Here is a 20,168-nt window from a genome sequence, read left to right as displayed (position 1 = left end):
TTGATTACGACGGTTGCTGATCACCGCCTGCTGCTGGGTAAGAACTGGTAAGAATTTGATATTTGCTTGACGGATTTGTGACAACCACCACCACCTCTTGTTAGTAGTCTGTAGGATCATATTCTTGTGTGTTTCTATTGCTGCTAACCATGGCAGGATCACAAGCCGACGAGACTGACTGGGAGAATATGACAAATAAGGAGTTGCATGATAAATTTCAGCAAATGATGAGTGGACAGGTGCAAGATGTGCTAAACAGATTTGAAGAGGCCATGGAGAAGATAGATGGCATGGAGAAGATGTTCAAAACAAAGCTCGATAACAAGTTTAATGAATTGCTCGCGCGTCTTCCACCACCACCACCGGCTGCACCTAACGCACCTCTACAACAACAACAACAACAACAACAACAACAACAACAACAACAACAACAACAACAACAACAACAACAACAACAACGACTACCTCTACGTCGCGAAACTGCCCTCTGCCGAGCGAGCCGTGTCCCTCTTGCGCCTGGCCAAACTGTTGGTGCTGTTGTTGATACTTCTGGGGCTCCTGCTGCTGATGAGCACGAGGATGATTATCCGGGAGAGGGTGAGGATGAGGTTGATCAAAATCAGAACTACGTGCAACCACCAGCACCACAACCACTAGGTCATCCACATGCAAATAAGGGCAATGGTAGGGCTCCCCCTCAGGTACGAGATCGTGACCATCTCCCTAAACTGAAATTGAATATTCTGCCATTTGAGGGTAGATATGTCCCTGATATATATCTTACTTGGGAGTTGGAAACTGAACAACGATTTACATGTTTACAATATCCTGAGGAGCGACGTGTTCCTGCTGTTGTTTGTGCTTTCACTAGCTTTGCATGTGTTTGGTGGTCTGAACATTGTAGATTATATCCTATTCCAGGTACTTGGGCTGCTTTGAAAACTGCTATGCGTACTCATTGGGTTCCGCCATATTATCAACATGAATTAATTCAAAAATTGCGGCGTTTAAGAAAAGAATTTTTTTTGTAGAAGAATATTATCAGGAATTACAAACTGTCATGATTAGATGTGGTATTGTTGAGGAGAATGAAGCTATGCTTGCATGTTTTATGGGTGGATTAAATAGAGAGATTCAGACCATTGTAGAGTATAAGAAGTATAATAATATCACTCATTTATTCCATCTTGCTTGTAAAGCTGAATGTGAAGTGCAGTTTCGACAGGCATTGGCGTGAACTAACTTTTCTGTGGGTCGATCTTCATCATGGAAACCACGTGCATCCTCTACTTCCGCTACACCAGCACCTCCATCAGATGCCACCTCCAGCCGTGATACAAGAAAGCAGGCACAACCACCACTATCTGCCAAGAGCACACCTGTCGGGCCTGCGCAGAGCTCTTCTTCTTCCATGGCATCAACAGGTCACACAAGTGATATTATTTGTCGTCGTTGTAAGGGAAGAGGACATTTTGCGAGAGAATGCAAATCTCAGCATGTGATGATTTGCTATAGAGGATGGTGGGTATGAGTCTGCTAGTGACTATGATGAGGAGACTTTGGCTCTTATTACACATGAAGAACATGGTGGAGATAATTCTGATCATGAGACGCAATACATGGCTGCTGAAGATGCTGATGGGTATGAATGTTTAGTTGCTCAACGTGTTTTGAGTGTGCGGGTTACACAAGCTGAGTAAAATCAGAGCATAATTTGTTCCATACAAACGGAGTTGTTAAGGAACGTTCTATTCGCGTCATCATAGATGGAGGGAGCTGCAACAACTTGGCTAGCATGGAGATGGAGGAGAAGCTCTCCCTCACCACAAGACCGCATCCACATCCTTACTACATCCAATGGTTCAACAACAGTGGCAAGGTTAAGGTAACACGTACTGTTCGTGTGCATTTTAGTATCTCTACATATGCTGATTATGTTGATTGTGATGTGGTACCCATGCAAGCATGTTCCTTATTACTTGGTAGACCATGGAAATTTGATAAAAATTCTGTACACCATGGTAGAAATAATCAGTATACTCTTGTTCATAAGGATAGCCAGATTACTTTGCTTCCTATGACTCCTGAATCCATTTTGAAAGATGATATTAATAGAGCTAATAAAGCAAAACAGGAGAAAAATAAGAATGAAAATCAGATTGTGGCAAAAAGAATTTGAGCAACAAATGAAACCTAATAATAAACCATCTGGTGTTGCCTCTGAAATTAAATTGAAAAGTGCCTATTTACTTGCCACAAAATCTAATATTGATGAGCTAGATTTCAGCAAATCTGTTTGCTATGCTTTTGTGTGCAAAGAGGCATTATTTTCATTTGAGGACGTGCCTTCCTCTTTGCCTCCTGCTGTCACTAACATTTTGCAGGAGTTCGCTGACGTCTTTCCACAAGACGTGCCACCAGGATTACCACATATTCGAGGGATTGAGCATCAAATTGACTTAATTCCCGGTGCATCATTACCCAACCGTGCGCCATACCGTACCAATCCAGAGGAGACGAAGGAGATTATGCGTCAAATACAGGAGCTGCTCAACAAAGGTTATATAAGCAAATCCCTTAGTCCTTGTGTTGTTCCTATCATTTTAGTGCTGAAAAAGGATGGTACGTCGCGTATGTGTGTGTTGATTGTAGAGGCATTAATAATATTACGATTCGTTATCGTCATCCTATTCCTAGGCTAGACGACATGCTTGATGAATTGAGTGGCTCTACAATATTCTCCAAAGTTGATTTGTGTAGTGGATACCATCAAATTCGTATGGAATTGGGAGATGAATGGAAAACATCATTTAAAACTAAGTTTGGATTATATGAGTGGTTAGTCATGCCTTTTGGGCTAACTAATGCACCTAGTACTTTCATGAGGTTAATGAACGAAGTTTTACGTGCTTTCATTTTACGATTTGTGATTGTCTATTTTGATGATATACCGGTTTATAGTAAATCTTTGGAGGAACATTTGGAACATTAACGTGCTATTTTTATTGCTCTACGTGATGCACGTTTGTTTGGTAACCTTGGGAAGTGCACCTTTTGCACCGACCGAGTATCTTTTCTTGGCTATGTTGTTACTCCACAGGGAATTGAAGTTGATAAAGCCAAGATTGAAGCTATTGAGAGTTGGCCGCAGCCCAAAACGGTCACACAAGTGAGGAGTTTCCTTGGCCCCGCCGGTTTCTATAGGCGTTTTGTGAGAGATTTCAGCACCATTGCTGCACCTCTCAACGAGCTTACAAAGAAGGATGTGCCTTTTGTTTGGGGTACCGCATAGGAAGAAGCCTTCACGGTATTGAAATATAAGTTGAAACATGCTCCTTTACTCCAACTTCCTGATTTTAATAAGACTATTGAGCTTGAATGTGATGCTAGTGGAATTGGTTTAGGAGGTGTGTTATTACAAGATGACAAACCTATTGCATACTTTTCTAAAAAATTGAGTGGGCCTAGTCTGAACTACTCTACTTATGATAAAGAATTATATGCTCTTGTTCAGACCTTAGAAACATCGCAACATTATTTATGGCCCAAGGAATTTGTTATACATTCTGATCATGAATCTTTGAAACACATTAAAAGTCAAGCAAAACTGAACGTAGACATGCTAAATGGGTTGAATTCATTGAGACTTTCCCTTATGTCATTAAACACAAGAAGGTTAAAGAAAATGTTATTGTTGATGCATTGTCTCGTCGTTATACTATGCTTTCACAACTTGACTTTAAAATATTTGCTTTGGAGACCATCAAAGATCAATATGTGCATGATGCTGAATTTAAAGATGTATTGCATAATTGTAAGGAAGGGTGAACTTGGAACAAGTTCATTCTTAATGATGGATTTGTGTTTCGTGCTTACAAGATATGCATTCTAGCTAGCTCCGTTCGTCTTTTATTGTTGCAGGAGGCGCAGGGAGGAGGATTAATGGGACACTTTGGCGTCAAGAAGACGGAGGATGTACTTGCTACACATTTCTTTTGGCCAAAGATGAGATGGGATGTTGAGCGTTTTGTTGCTTGCTGCACTACATGTCAAAAACCTAAGTCACGACTCAATCCTCATGGTTTATATATGCCTTTGCATGTACCTAGTGTTCCTTGGGAGGATATATCTATGGACTTTGTTTTAGGTTTTCCTTGAACAAAGAAGGGGAGGGATAGCATATTTGTTGTCGTGGATAGATTCTCGAAAATGGCACACTTTATACCATGTCATAAAAGCGATGATGCTGTTAATGTTGCTGATTTGTTCTTTCGTGAAATTATTCGCTTGCATGGTGTGCCAAATACTATTGTTTTAGATCGTGATACTAAATTTCTTAGCCACTTTTGGAGATGTTTGTGGGCTAAGTTGGGGACTAAACTGCTTTTTAGTACTACTTGTCACCCCCAAACTGATGGACAGACTAAAGTAGTCAATAGAACATTGTCTACTATGCTTAGGGCTGTTTTGAAGAATAATAAGAAAATGTGGGAAGAATGATTGCCTCATATTGAATTTGCTTATAATCGTTCATTGCATTCTACTACTAAGATGTGCCCTTTTGAAATTGTGTATGGTTTCCTACCTCATGCACCTATTGATTTGTTGCCTCTTCCATCTTCGTATAAGGTTAATTTTGATGCTAAAGAACGTGCTGAATTGATTTTAAAAATGCACGAGTTAACTAAGGACAACATTGAGCGTATGAATGCTAAATATAAACATGCTGGAGATAAGGGTAGAAAACATGTTGTGTTTGCACCTAGAGATCTTGTTTGGTTACATTTGCGTAAGGATGGATTTCCTAATTTGCGCAAATCAAAGCTAATGCCACGTGCTGATGGTCCTTTTAAGGTGTTAGAGAAAATAAATGATAATGCATATAAACTTGAGCTGCCTGCAGATTTTGGGGTTAGTCCTACTTTTAACATTGCAGATTTGAAGCCTTATTTGGGTGAGGAAGATGAGCTTCCGTCGAGGACGACTTCATTTTAAGAAGGGGAGGATGATGAGGACATCAATACCATTGTTACACCCACAACCCCTGCTGCTATACATACTTGACCAATTACTAGAGCTCCCGCACGCCAATTGAATTATCGAGTACTTTCGTTTCTTGGTAACAATTCTAATGTTCATAAGAATATGATGCTGCCTAAATTGGATACATTTGTTTTGCTTACAGATAAAGGGCCTAGCTTGGACAAGAAAGATGAACCTTGGAACAAGTTCAAGCATGGAGATGATGGCATGCGCAAGGGGATCAAGAACGGAGTTACAAGTGATGATTTCAGGACTTTGAAGCCACCATAAGGACTGCATGAAGCCTTGGACGAAATATACAAGATGCCACTTCATAAATTTCGTCCAGAGGCTATTCTAGGTGCTGCATCACCTTATTATTGGGCCAGGCCCATGTATTTTCAAAATACTTAAGTATAGGCTGTTTTTAGAGTCTGTATGTGTGGGGAAACAAGAGTTAGGGTTGGTTTCGGACCCCTCCTCCAAGGGCCACGAAATCCCCTCCCCCTCTTCATCCATATATACATCCCTTAGGGCGTCGTTTAGACTTTGGGTTTTGTTTAGATCAAAAGTTCGCCATAGCTGCAACTTCGCGTAGTTCGTTTGTGTTCAACGACCAGACCAAGATGTCACAGAACCCCACCTTGATCAATAAAACTTTCATCTTATATGCGCAATATCCAGATTGCAATCTCAGTTTCTTGCTTGTTCTTCGTTTGCTCGTAGGAAACATACCCTCGTGGTCAGGTTGATCATGCTCCGGCGTGGTCAATAACCCCTCGCAAGTTGGTTTAGCGATTGCTAAGGCGCGACGTCTCGCACGTTCATAGTCGGATCGTCAAGGTCGACACCCACAGAAAACAATAGCCACCATCTCATTGAAACATCGGGACACCTTTGCCTCTATCAGCCTTCCAGGGAGCAGAGCATTCCCCATGGACGAAACCAAGGCCCGGCAAGTGCAATGTCAGGCACCCGTCTATAGCATGATCAACCACGAGCTCGTCAAGCGTAGTGTGATACGTCTCCAACGTATCTATAATTTTTTATTGTTCCATGCTATTATATTATCTGTTTTGGATGTTTATGGGCTTTATGATACACTTCTATATTATTTTTGGGACTAACCAATTAACTGGAGGCCCAATGCAAATTAATGTTTTTTTGTCTATTTTAGTGTTTCACAGAAAATGAATATCAAACGGAATCCAAACGGGATGAAACCTTCACGAGGATCTTTTTTGGAACAAACGCAATCCAGGAGACTTGGAGTGGACATCAAGGAAGCAGCAAGGCGGCCACGAGGTAGGGCGGCGCAACCAGGGGGCAGGAGCGATCCCCACCCTCGTGGGCCCCTCGCAGCTCCACCGACCTACTTCTTTCGCCTATGTATACTCTTATACCCTAAAAACATCCAGGGGAGCCACGAAACCACTTTTCCACTGCCACAACCTTCTATTCCCGTGAGATCCCATCTGGGGACCTTTTACGGCGATCTGCCGGAGGGGGGTTCGATCACGAAGAGCTTCTACATCAACACCATAGCCTCTCCGATGATGTGTGAGTAGTTTACCACAGACCTTCGGGCCCATAGTTATTAGCTAGATGGCTTCTTCTCTCTCTTTGGATCTCAATACAAAGTTCTCCTCGATGTTCTTGGAGATCTATTCGATGTAATTCTTTTTGTGGTGTGTTTGCCGAGATCTGATGAATTGTGGGTTTATGATTAAGATTATCTATGAACAATATTTGATTCTTCTCTGAATTCTTATATGCATGATTTGATATCTTTGCAAGTCTCTTTGAATTATCAGTTTGGTTTGGCCTACTAGATTGATCTTTCTTGTAATGGGACAAGTGCTTAGCTTTGGGTTCAATCTTGCGGTGTCCTTTCCAAGTGACAGTACGGGCAGCAAGGCACATATTGTATTGTTGCCATCGAGGATAAAAAGATGGGGTTTATATCATATTGCTTGAGTTTATCCCACTACATCATGTCATCTTGCCTAATGCGTTACTCTGTTCTTATGAACTTAATACTCTAGATGCATGCTGGATAGCGGTCGATGTGTGGAGTAATAGTAGTAGATGCAGAATCGTTTCAGTCTACTTGACACCGATGTGATGCCTATGTTCATGATCATGCCTAGATATCATCATAACTATGCGCTTTTCTATCAATTGCTCGGCAGTAATTTGTTCACCCACCGTAATATATGCTATCTTGAGAGAAGCCACTAGTGAAACCTATGGCCCCCGGGTCTACTTTACATCATATAAGTTTGCGATCTACAATTCTAGTTTGCTATTTATTTTGCAATCTTTACTTTTCAATCTATAAAACAAAAATACCAAAAATATTTATCTTATTATCTCTATCAGATCTTACTTTCGTAAGTGACCGTGAAGGGATTAACAACCCCTTTATCGCGTTGGTTGTGAGGTACTTGTTTGTTTGTGCAGGTACTAGGTCACTTGTGTGTAGTCTCCTACTAGATTGATAACTTGATTCTCAAAAACTGAGGAAATACTTACGCTACTTTGCTGCATCACCTTTTCCTCTTCAAGGGAAAACCAACGCATGCACAAGAGGTAGCAAGAAGGATTTCTGGCACCGTTGCAGGGGAGATTTGCACCAAGTCAAGTCGAGATTTGATCTCCCGATAACTAGCCATTTCTAGCGCCGTTTCCAGGGAGATCTACGCTCAAGTCAAGACATACCAAGTACCCATCACAAACTCTTATCCCTCGCATTACATTACTTGCCATTTGCCTCTTGTTTCCCTCTCCCCCACTTCACATTTGCCTTTTCTTTGCCCCTCTTCCGTTCGTCCTTCTGTTTGCTCGTGTTATCATGTGCCTTCTATTTGCTTGCATCTTTGCTTGCTAAATATCTATTATTATGGATCACCATCCTCTTGCTAATCTTTTTAAAAGATCCAATTATGATGAACCAATTGCTAGTGAGTTGAGTGCACTAGATTACCTTTATGGAGTTTTGCTTGAAATCCGTGAATCTAAAAATTGTGATGAAGTGCTTTATAAAGTGATTCATGATAGATCTTTGAATAAAAAGAATGATTGCAATGATTTTATTATAAATTCTATTGATGTAAATTGTGCTAATAATATGCAAAACCCTAAGCTTGGGGATGCTAGTTTTCCTATGTCCTCTACTTGTTGCAATGATCATGATTGGGGTTATAGTGCTTGTTATGATATTGAAAACTTATTTAACCCCATGATGAATATGAGATTTATAATAATGTTTGCAATAATATTGAAAGTGGGTTTGGAAGAGTGTCAACTTTATACCCCACATATTTGTAGAATGTTCAATCTTATCAATTTTTTTGATAAAAGTGGGTTTGGAGAGGTCATGACTTTATTTAATGTTAATCCCACTATTTTGGAAGAGTATCAACTTTGCATACATGTGGATCGTGTTATGAATATGTTTTGTGACAGCTATATTGTTGAATTTGCTTATGATCCTACATGTAATTATTATGAGAGGAAAATATGGTTTTAGAAATTTTCATGTTACTAAATTACCTCTCGTCATGTTGAGATTGCTATTGTTTCTTTCCACTTCTTGCCTATGCTAGTTTTTGCTTGCCTTGGTAATTTGTTTGCATATAAGATGCCTATGCATAGGAAGTATCTTAGACTTAGATGTGATTTTCATATGCTTCATGATGCTCCCTTCGTGTTTCAATTGCTATCTTTCATGTGAGCATCATTAAAATTATAGATGCCTAGCTAGTGGCGTTAAACGATAGCGCTTGTTGGGAGGCAACCCAAATTTATTTTTGTTCCTTGCTTTTTGTTCCTATTGAGTAATAAATAAATAATCTATCCTCTGTTATGATTGTGTTTTTATGTTTTAATTAGTGTTTGTGCCAAGTAAAGCCTTTAGGATCTTCTTGGATGACTGTTATTTGATCTTGCTAAAAAACAGAAAGTATGCGCTCACGAGAACAATTTTCATTTTTGACCACAGAGCAATAAAATACTGATTCCAACTAAAGTAGATCAATATAGAAATTATTTAGGATGTCCTCATTTCTCAGGATTTTTGGAGTTATAACCTAGGGTGACACGGAACTAGCTCCAATTCATCAATATAATGTAGGCATGTATTCCGAATATAGTCATACATGTTTATGGAAAAGAACATGCATAACGTCTTTTCTCCTACCCTCCCGTGGCAGCGGGGTCCTAATGGAAACTAAGGGATATTAAGGCCTCCTTTTAATAGAGAACCGGATCAAAGCATTAGCACTTAGTGAATACATGAACTCCTCAAACTACAGTAATCACCGGAAAGAATCCCAATTATTGTCACCTTGGGGTATGCAGATCATAACTCATAATAGGTGTCTACAACTTGCAAGATAGGATCAAGAACACAAATATATTCCTGAAAACATAATAGGTTCAGATCTGAAATCATGGCACTCGGGCCCTAGTGACAAGCATTAATCATAGCAAAGTCGTGGCAACATCAATCTCATAACATAGTGGATACTGGGGATCAAACCCTAACAAAACTAACTCGATTACATGATAAAACTCATCCAACCCATCACCGTCCAGCAACCCTACGATGGAATTACTCATGCACGACGGTGAGCATCACGAAATTGGCGATGGAGGAAGGTTGGTGATGATGATGGCGATGATTTCCCCTCTCCGGAGCCCCGAACGGACTCCAGATATGCCCTCCTAATGAAGAATAGGAGGTGGCAGCGGCTCCTTACCGCAAAACGGGATGAATCCTTCTCTCTAATTTTTTCTCCCCAAACATGAATATATAGAGTTGGAGTTGAGGTCGGTGGAGGTCCAGGGGACCCACGTGGCAGGGGGCGCGCCCTCCACCCTTATGGATAGCCGGTGGGTCCCCTCTAGTTGATTCGTTCGCCAATATTTTTATTTATTCAAAAAATATTCTCCATGAAGTTTCAGGTCATTCCGAGAACTTTTATTTCTGCACAAAAATGACACCAAGTCAATTCTACTGAAAACAGCGTCGGTCCGGGTTAGTCCCATTCAAATCATGCAAACTGGAGTCCAAAACAAGGGCAAAAGACTTTTGAAAAGTAGATACGATGGAGACATATCAACTTCCCCAAGCTTAACCCATTGCTTGTCCTCAAGCAATTCAGTTGACAAACTGAAAGTGATAAAGAAAAACATTTACAAACTCTGTTTCATCTTGTTGTTGCAAATATGTAAAGCCAGCATTCAGGTTTTCAGCAAAGATTATGAACTAACCATATTCACAATAACATTTAGGTCTCACATTTACTCATATCAATGGCATAATCAACTAGTGAGTAATAATAACAAATATCGGGTGACAACACTTTCAAAACAATCATGATATGATATAAAAAGATGATATCTCGCTAGGCCTTTCTGAGACCACAAAACATAAATGTAGAGCACCCCTCAAGACTAAGGTCTGACGAGATATTGTAATTCATGGCAAAAGAGATCCAGTCACAGTCTGTAGCGACCTGACCCGAATGGATCACGTCTACTGTGCTACGGTGTTGCAATCACACACTTAATACATCGATGGCTCAAAAAGAACTTATTACAACAAATATGGCTGAAGGCCATATATTATCGATAACAGCGGAAGACTCGGAAGATAAATGGGTCCATCAACTCCAACGGCATCACTGAGTATAGAACCACGACCTAAAAGCACCTCAATCGTCGTCTGAAAAGTCTGCAACATTAACGTTGCAGCCCGAAAACGGGTCAGCACATGGAATATGCTGGCAAAGTAACACATAGAGAGTAATGGAATGAAACATCTATACTATATGCATATATGGCTGGTGGAAAGCTCTATGGTTACAGTTTTGCGTAAAGCTAATTTTTCCCTACTGCAAAGGAATAAATTTATTTAACTATCATGGTGGTTGTGTAACATTGAGAATGGTTGACAGCATTCTCAATCCCAATTAAAAATAATTAAAACCAATAACATTAATTAGAAGTAACATGTTGAGATTCACTCGATATTCAAGTACTAGATACTCAAGTTGTCCATAACCGGGGACACGGCTAATCATGATTAGTTTGTACACTCTGCAGAGGTTTGCGCACTTTTCCCCACATGACTTGATCGCCTCCGTTTGTTTTCTCGCACTACATGGTGTTTGAGAAGACGGATGATCGAGACATAGTCTTTCAGAAGCGCTAGCACCTTACACGTGGGGTAGACCGGTACACCTACATCCCCTACATCTGCTAGTCCACCCCGTAAGAGTTCGCACGACTTAGTCAACTATGCCAGAGCCCATAGTAGCATGTGGCTGCACACGGAAGTTTCTAGCATGAAAGATCTTATGATCCCTTTGAGCCTGGGTGGCGGTCCAAAAAAAACAGGCAAGTCCTGATAGACATCAGGTGCCTCAATCCACCCAGATGTGTGTTTAAGTTTCCACCTTAGATAAACCATTAAAATTATCAACTCACATCTGTCATGGATATCACTCACCCAATCCACGTCTACTAGCATAGCATGGCATAATAAGCAAACGTAGAAGTAACTCCCAAAGGTTTCATAATAATACAGGTAATAGGTACTACCTCATCTACTTCCCATCCCACAATTTAATTATATCCTAACCATGCAATGTGTGAGGATTGATCTAATGCAGTAAAACATGGGTTGTAGAAAAGGTATGATCAAAGTGTTACTTGCCTTGCTGATGATCCGCGAGTCCTAGGGTTTCAAAGTAACAGGCGGCGCAATCCGGGTAATCTATCGCAGACAAACAACAAGCACACAATAAGTACTCATCTAATGCACAGGTAAAACTCGAACAAGAGAACGAACCAGGTAGTTCAACTTAAGAACTCCGGTTGCAAAGAAAGAACGAAAAACAAACGGCGGAAGAAAACAACTCGGTTCTAGCAAGTTGAAACTAGGTCAAATTTTACTGTAGCAAAAACTTGCTTAAGTTGATTAGACGGAACGGCGGTTTCGAGACGAAACTCCAGGCGCTTGAATCACCTGATTTCGATAAACGAGCGAAAAGATAAACTAGAACGAAGATCGGATCTGAGATCACGATCGGGGAAAAGACGCGGAATAAATCCGACGAGAAGAAAAAGAAGAACGGTTAAACGAACGGATGTCGTTAACCTAGAAGAATCCGGTGATCACGCTCGTTAGGACGAACGGTCCGGCGAACGGTCCAAAGGCAACTAAATTGGAGAAGAAAACGAATCCGATCTAGGGTTTCGGAGAAGAAAACCGAACGAAAAACCGATCTAGAAAACCGGAACGGTTTAGAGAAGAAAAGAATCGGAACGATTAGAAGAAAACGATCCGAGAAAAAGAGATGCGGGGCAACCTCGGCAAGGTCTCCGGCGAGGGGCTCCGGCGGCGGCGGCAAGGTGCGGCGGCGGCGACGGTGACGCAGGGCGCGGGCGGCGGCTTAAGGCGGCGGCGGCGGGTGTGGGGTGGCGGCGTGGCACGGCGTGGGGTGTGGTGGAGCTCTAGGCTTTGGGTTTGATGATTTAGAGGGGGGGTGCTTGGGTATTTATATTGGGGAGGGGAGGGGTTTACTTGGGGTAGAGGACAAGGAATTAGATTAGGAATAGGAATAGAAAAGAGGGAAGGAAAAGATCTAGAAATAGAAAAGGAATATACGGAAGTAGGACCAAAGTCCTACTAGGATTCGGTCCTAGCAAGAGGCGGCGGCGGCCGGCCGGCTCCTGGCGCTGCTGCATGCTGCGCGCGCAGGGAGGCTGAGGCGGTGGCTGGCTGGGCCTTGGCCCGGCTGGGCCTGCGGTAAGTTTTTTTTAAACGGTTCAGCACGCAGAAAAAAAAAACAAAAAGAGAACTAAACGAACTCCGAAAAATCTAAAGTAAATTTTCCCCGACTCCTAAAAATGAGCCGAACAAAATGAACTTTTCTCCGGACCTAAAATGCAATTTTTCGAAAACGCGCATTTTTCCCTATCCAAATAAAATGCAAATAAACACCGGAAAACAAAAATTGATCTATTTATTAAATCTTCATTTTTCCTAAATTTGGGAAAGTCATATTATTCCCTCTCTCATATATTTTGACACCGGAAAAATTATTGAAGATGAAATAAATAAATCAAATGATCCTCTTTTCAATTTGAGAAAACTCTCAAATATGAAAATAACGAAATCTCCAACTCTCTCCGAGGGTCCTTGAGTTGCGTGAAATTTCTAGGATCAACCAAAATGCAAGAAAATATGCTATGCATGATGATCTATGTATAACATTCCAAATTGAAAATTTGGGATGTTACACAGTCATACTCAATATCAATTAATAACAACGCATACAAATGACAGTGGTGCTCTCTAAATGGTGCTTTTTATAAGAGGATGATGACTCTGCAATAAAAGTAAATAGATAGGCCCTTCGTAGAGGGAAGCAGGGATTTGCATACGTGCCAGAGCTCGAGCTTTTTGAAGCAGAGATGAATGATATTTTGAGTGGTATGCTTTCATTGTCAACATAACAACCAATAGATCTTGGTATCTTCCATACTAGATACATTATAGGCGGTTCCAAACAGAATAGTAAAGTTTTTACGCCCCCTCCACCAACAAGCACATTCTATGGCTGGTCCGAAACAAGGGGTACTGTCCATACAAACAACAGTCCTGGGGGAGTTTTGTTTGAAGTTATATTTTGATTTGATTTGAGCATGGAACTGGGCATCCTGAATACCAGCCACTTTCTCGTGAATGACTAGTGAATCAACACTCATCGTGAGAATAACCCACCTAGCATGGAAGATACTGACAGCCCCCTGTCGCTACATGAGCGATTCGGGCATACAAAACTGATTATTATTTGAAGGTTTAGAGTTTGGCACATGCAAATTTACTTGGAACGGCAGGTAAATACTGCATATAGGTAGGTATGGTGGACTCATATGGAACAACTTCGGGTTTATGGAAGTGGATGCACAAGCAGTATTTCCACTTAGTACAAGAGAAGGCTAACAAAAGATTGAGGAGTGACCAACTAAATAGAGACAACAGTCATAAACATTCGTTGAGATTAACCAACATTGAGTGCAAGCATGAGTAGGATATAAATCACCATGAGCATAAATATTGTGGAGGCTATGTTGATTTTGTTTCAACTACATGCGTGAACATGTGCTAAGTCAAGCCACTTGAATCATTCAAAGGAGGATGCCATCCTATCATACTACATCACAACCATTATAAAAGCATGTTGGCACACAAGGTAAACCATTATAAACTCCTAGCTAATTAAGCATGGAATGAGTAACTATAATCTCTAGTTGTCATTGCAAACATGTTTCATTCATAATGGGCCGAAGCAAGAATGATGAACTAATCATATTTAAAAAAAAAAAATAAGTCGAGTCCATACCAACTTTTACTCATCTCAATCATTTTATCATATATCGTCATTATTGCCTTTCACTTGCATGACCAAACGGTGTGGATAATAATAATAGTGCACGTGCATTGGACTAAGCTGGAATCTACAAACATTTATTTCAAAGGAGAAGATAGGGTAATATGGGCTCTTTGTTAGATCAACAATAATGCATATGAGAGCCACTCAACATTTTCATCGTGGTCTTCTCCTCTTGACCCAAAGAAAGGAAAAAGAATTTCAAGGAAACACACTGAAATGTTTTTGGAGTTTTTGTTTTTCTAAAGAAGGTGAAACAAGAACAAAAAAACTATTTACATGGGAAAGCTCCCAACAAGCAAAAGAAGAAGAAATCTTTTTGGGTTTTCTTTTAATACTACTACTAAACAAACATAGAAAGGAAACTAGAAAGAAACTTCAACTAATTTTTTTAGTTTTCTTAAAGTTTTTCACACACACACAAGAAGAATGCGAGAAAAAGAAAATAAACTACCATGGATAATACAATGAAAAAGTATGAACATCGACAACTGGAATAAGTGTGTGAACATGAATGTAATGTCCGTGAGAAATACGTACTCCCCCAAGCTTAGGCTTTAGGCCTAATTTGGTCTATGCCCATGGATCACAGTAGCCCTCTCATGGGTACTGAGGAGGATTCTAAGGGTTCCACTGGTTAGCAAGCTCCTGTGTCTCCCACTGACAAACAGACTCCTCATACGAATCAGGTGACGGTTCTGGCTTAGGAACTGGGGATCGTGTTCGCTCCCAGTATGCATAAATGACCTTGGGGAAAATGAGGTACCTGCCTAAATGAATATCGAACAAAGAAGGTGCAAGCAAAGTAATAATCTGACAAGTCTTCTGGCTGAATACCAGGTAATATATGAGTCTCTTGTCCTTATAATTGCTAACAAAATCATGTGCTACCATACTGTTATAGTCTAAGTATCTAGTGGGTAGCAGCATCTCCTCTTCCTCATCGTGCCTAATATGTATCTCAAAGCATTATAGCTCCAAAGATAGGACCCCTCGAACGGTTTAAACTTAACCGTCGAGCAACAATAGCGCCCAAACTAAAAAAATTATCACGAAGTAAAGCATGGCACAAAATAGCGAGGTTAGGGGCACTAAGGCCTCCACTCTCTCCACGACCAATTAAAGATCTCCCAGTAAATAATGAGTAATAGCGCAAAACAGGAAAAATGCAAACTAGCCACTCTAGCTTCCGACCCTCCTGTCCCTTCCCCTACGGTAACTTCCTCAATAAAATCTTCCACATCTCTAGGACGTGGTTCATTGATGCTACCCTCATAAGGTAATTTGCAGACCTCACAAAAAAATCATAAAACGTCATATCCTTATGCTCTACATATAAATAAAATTCTACCATGGGTGGTGATTTCCTAGCATGAAAATGAAAATTTTGCATGAAGGTATTAGCGAGTAGGAGGTATTGATCATACTTATTGTGGAGGAAGTCGGTGATGCTTGCATTCTCAGCCAAATAATAGAAGTCCTCATAAATTTCGGCCGCCCCCAAGAATGTATGACATGGCCTTTCACATGTCCAAACCTCCGCGGTGCGAGGAAGGATATACCTGGGCTTCTTTTTCTCTTCATTTTCATTTTCTTTAGAACCCCGACTTGAAGAGCCTCTTAGCAATCTCCTAATCATTTTCTTCCTCTGAAATTTTCTGAAATTTTTAGTGACTCAAAATAAAAGTGAACTAAACTCAACAAAATAGATAGTAACTACTCCTACAAGTGTCTAGATGCTATATCATGCATCAAAACTACTTTGGACCATATAAATTTGACATGCAAGCTCAAGAACAAGGTCACCACAGCAGAAAAAATTTGCAATACATAAAGCACTAGAAAAATACTAATTAAACCATTGGAGGAGCCACATGCCAAAGAACAATCCCGCAAAATAGTTTTGCAAATGGAGCTTTGCACAAGGAGATCGAAAATGGTAGCAAGATGAGCTAGAACATGGGTTTGAGCAACATGATGATTTTTCTGGAGGAAGACGAAGTGGACGGGTTCTGGAATAAGTGAGGGGGGCCCATGTGGGACCCACAAGGCGGGGGGCGCGCCCTCCACCCTTGTGGTCCACTGGTGCATGCTCAGTGCTAGAAATTCTTAAATATTCTATAAAAAATCATACTATATTTTCAGGGCATTTGGAGAACTTTTATTTCTGGGACATTTTTTTATTGCATGGATAATTCAGAAAATAGACGGATAGTACTATTTTTGCTTTATTTATTCTAAATACAGAAAGTAAAAAGTAGGTACAGAAAGTGGCGCTTTCTAAATTCATCCATCTCATGCCCATCAAAAGGAATCCATTAACAAGGTTGATCAAGTCTTATTAACAAACTTCTTCTGAATGACATGAAACCAAAGAACTTTCGAATAACACTAGGTTACCTCAACGGGGATATGCATGTCCCCAACAACAAGAATATCATATTTCTTCTTGACAGTAGGAAGAGGGAATTCAAAACCTCCAATAGTTATAGTTGAATTTTTTTCCAATAGAATTGATACTATGAACTTGAGGTTCTTTCTTCGGAAAGTGTACCGTATGCTCATTACCATTAACATGAAAAGTGACATTTCCCTTGTTGCAATCAATAACAGACCCTGCAGTATTCAAAAAGGGTCTACCAAGGATGATCGTCATATTGTCATCCTCGGGAATATCAAGAATAACAATGTCCGTTAAGATAGTAACGTTTGCAACTACAACAAGCACATCCTCACAAATATCGATGGGTATAGTAGTTGATTTATCAGCCATTTGCAAAGAGATTCCAGTAGTTGTCAACTTATTCAATTCAAGTCTATGATATAAAGAGAAAGGCATAACACTAACACTGGCTCCAATATCACATAAAGCGGTTTTAACATAGTTTTTTTTTAATGGAGCATGGTATAGTTGGTATTCCTCAATCTCCTAGTTTCTTTGGTATTGCACCCTTAAAAGTATAATTAGCAAGCATGGTGGAAATTTCAGCCTCCGGTATCTTTCTTTTATTTGTAACAATATCTTTCATATAGTTAGCATAAGAAAACATTTCCAGAATATCAGTCAAACGCATACGCAAAAAGACAGGTCTAAGCATTTTAGCAAACCGCTCAAAATCCTCATCATCCTTTTTCTGGGATGGTTTAGGAGGAAAGGTCATGGGTTTCTGAACCCATGGTTCTCTTTCTTTACCATGTTTCCTAGCAATGAAGTCTCTCTTATCATAACGTTGATTCTTTGATTGTGGGTTATCAAGATCAACAACAGGTTCTACCTCCACATCATTATCATTACTAGGTTGAGCATCATCATGAACATCATCATTAGCATTATCACTAGGTTCATGCTCATCACCAAATTGTGTCGCAGCATCAGAATTAGAAATATCATTGGGATTCTCAGGTGTGTCTATAACAGGTTCACTAGAAGCATGCGAAGTCCTATCAGTTTTCTTTTTCTTTTTATTAGAAGGACTAGGTGCATCAGTATTAATTCTATGAGAATCTTGCTCAACTATCTTAGGATGGCCCTTAGGATACAAAGGTTCCCGAGTCATTTTACCACCTCTAGTCATAACTCTAACAATATTATCATCGTTCTTACTATTCAACTCATTGAGAAAATCATCATGTGCCTCAAGTACTTGTTCTACTTGAGTTTTAACCGTGGAAGCATCCTTACTAATAATTTTGAGATCACTAACAGTTCTACTCATATAATCACCCAAGCAGTCAAGCTTGTAAACATTGCATTTCAATTGTCCACTAACATAAGCATTGAAGTTCTCTTGTTTAACAATAAAATTATCAAACTCATCCAAGCATTGACTAGCAGACTTATTATGAGGAATATCACCTTCATCAAATCTATATAGAGAATTTACCTCTACTACCAGTGTCACGTTATCAAGACCATGTATTTCTTCAATAGGTGGTAAATTCTTAACATCTTCAGCTTTAATACCTTTTCTTTCATAGATTTCTTTGCCTCTTGGATATCTTCAGGACTAAGAAATAGAATACCTCTTTTTCCTCGGAGTTGGCTTAGGAGTTGGTTCAGGAAGTGTCCAATAATTATCATTACTCAATATATTATTCAATAGCAATTCAGCTTGCTCAACAGTTCATTCCCTAAAAACACAACCAGCACAACTATCTAGGTGGTCCCCAGAAGCATTGGTTAGTCCATTATAAAAGATATAAAATATTTCATTTTTCTTGAGAGGATGATTAGGCAAAGCATTAAGTAATTGGAGAAGGCTCCCTGAAGCTTGTGGGAGACTCTCTTCTTCAATTTTCACAAAGTTAAATATTTCCTTTAAAGCAGCTTGTTTCTTATGAGCAGGGAAATATTTTTCATTGAAGTAGTAAATCATATCCTGGGAACTACGCACACAACCAGGAGCAAGAGAATTAAACCATAACTTAGCATCACCCTTTAATGAGAAAGGAAACAACTTAAGAATATAGTAATAGCAATTTTTTTCCTCATGAGCAAATAGGGTGGCTATATCATTCATTTTAGTAAGATGTGCCACAACAGTTTCAGTTTCATAACCATGGAAAGGATGAGATTCAACCCAAGTAATTAACTAAGGATCGACAGAGAATTCATAATCCCTATCAGTAACAAAGATAGGTGAAGTAGCAAACTTAGGATCATATTGCATTCTAGCATTCAAAGACTTTTCTTTCCACTTGCATAATAGTATCTTAAGATCATCTCAATCCTTACAAGCAAGAAAGTCCCTAGCTACCTCTCCATCCATAACATAACCCTTCGGTATAATAGGAAGTTCATATCTTGGAGAGCTAATCTTATTAGGTGTTTCAAAGTTTTCAGTTTCAGAAATATCATTATCTTCAGCATAATCAATAGTTCTAACTCTAGCAAGATGTTCATCAAGTAATTCACCTAGTGGCACAGTTTTATCAAGCAAAGTAGTAGAATCATAAGCATCATTCATAATAGAAGTAGGATCATCGATAACATGCGACATATAAGAATCAATACTAGGTGTAGGTGTCGCAAGCTTACTCAAAACAAAAGGTGAATCAAGTGCAGAGCTAGATGGCAGTTCCTTACCTCCCCTCGTAGTAGAGGGAAAAATCTTGATTCTAGTATCTTTCAAATTCCTCATAGCGATCAACAAATATAAATCCCAAGTCACTCAGAGAATAGAGCTATGCTCACCGGCAACGGTGCCAGAAAAAGGTCTTGATAACCCACAAGTATAAGGGATCGCAACAGTTTTTGAGGGTAGAGTATTCAACCCAAATTTACTGATTCGACACAAGGGGAGCTAAAGAATATTCTCAACTATTACCAGTTGAGTTGTCAATTCAACCACACCTGAAAGACTTAATATCTGTAGCAAAGTATTTAGTAGAAAAGTAGTATTGAAGTAATGGTGACAGTGGCAAAAGTAACAGTAGCAGTTCTGTAGCAATTGTAACAGTGGCAACGGCAAAGTAACGTAGCAAAGATCAATATGTGAAAAGCTCTTAGGCAATGGATCATTCATCATGCAATAGTTATAACCTAGGGTGACACAGAACTAGCTCCAATTCATCAATATAATTTAGGCATGTCTTCTGAATATAGTCATACGTGCTTATGGAAAAGAACTTGCATGAAATCTTTTGTCCTACCCTCCCATGGCAGAGGGGTCCTAATGG

Source organism: Triticum urartu, chromosome 1 (genome assembly GCF_003073215.2).
Source record: "Triticum urartu cultivar G1812 chromosome 1, Tu2.1, whole genome shotgun sequence".
In the NCBI taxonomy this organism is placed as follows: Eukaryota; Viridiplantae; Streptophyta; class Magnoliopsida; order Poales; family Poaceae; genus Triticum; species Triticum urartu.
The sequence above is the reverse complement of the archived record's forward strand: the minus strand, read 5'-3'. Positions refer to the sequence as shown.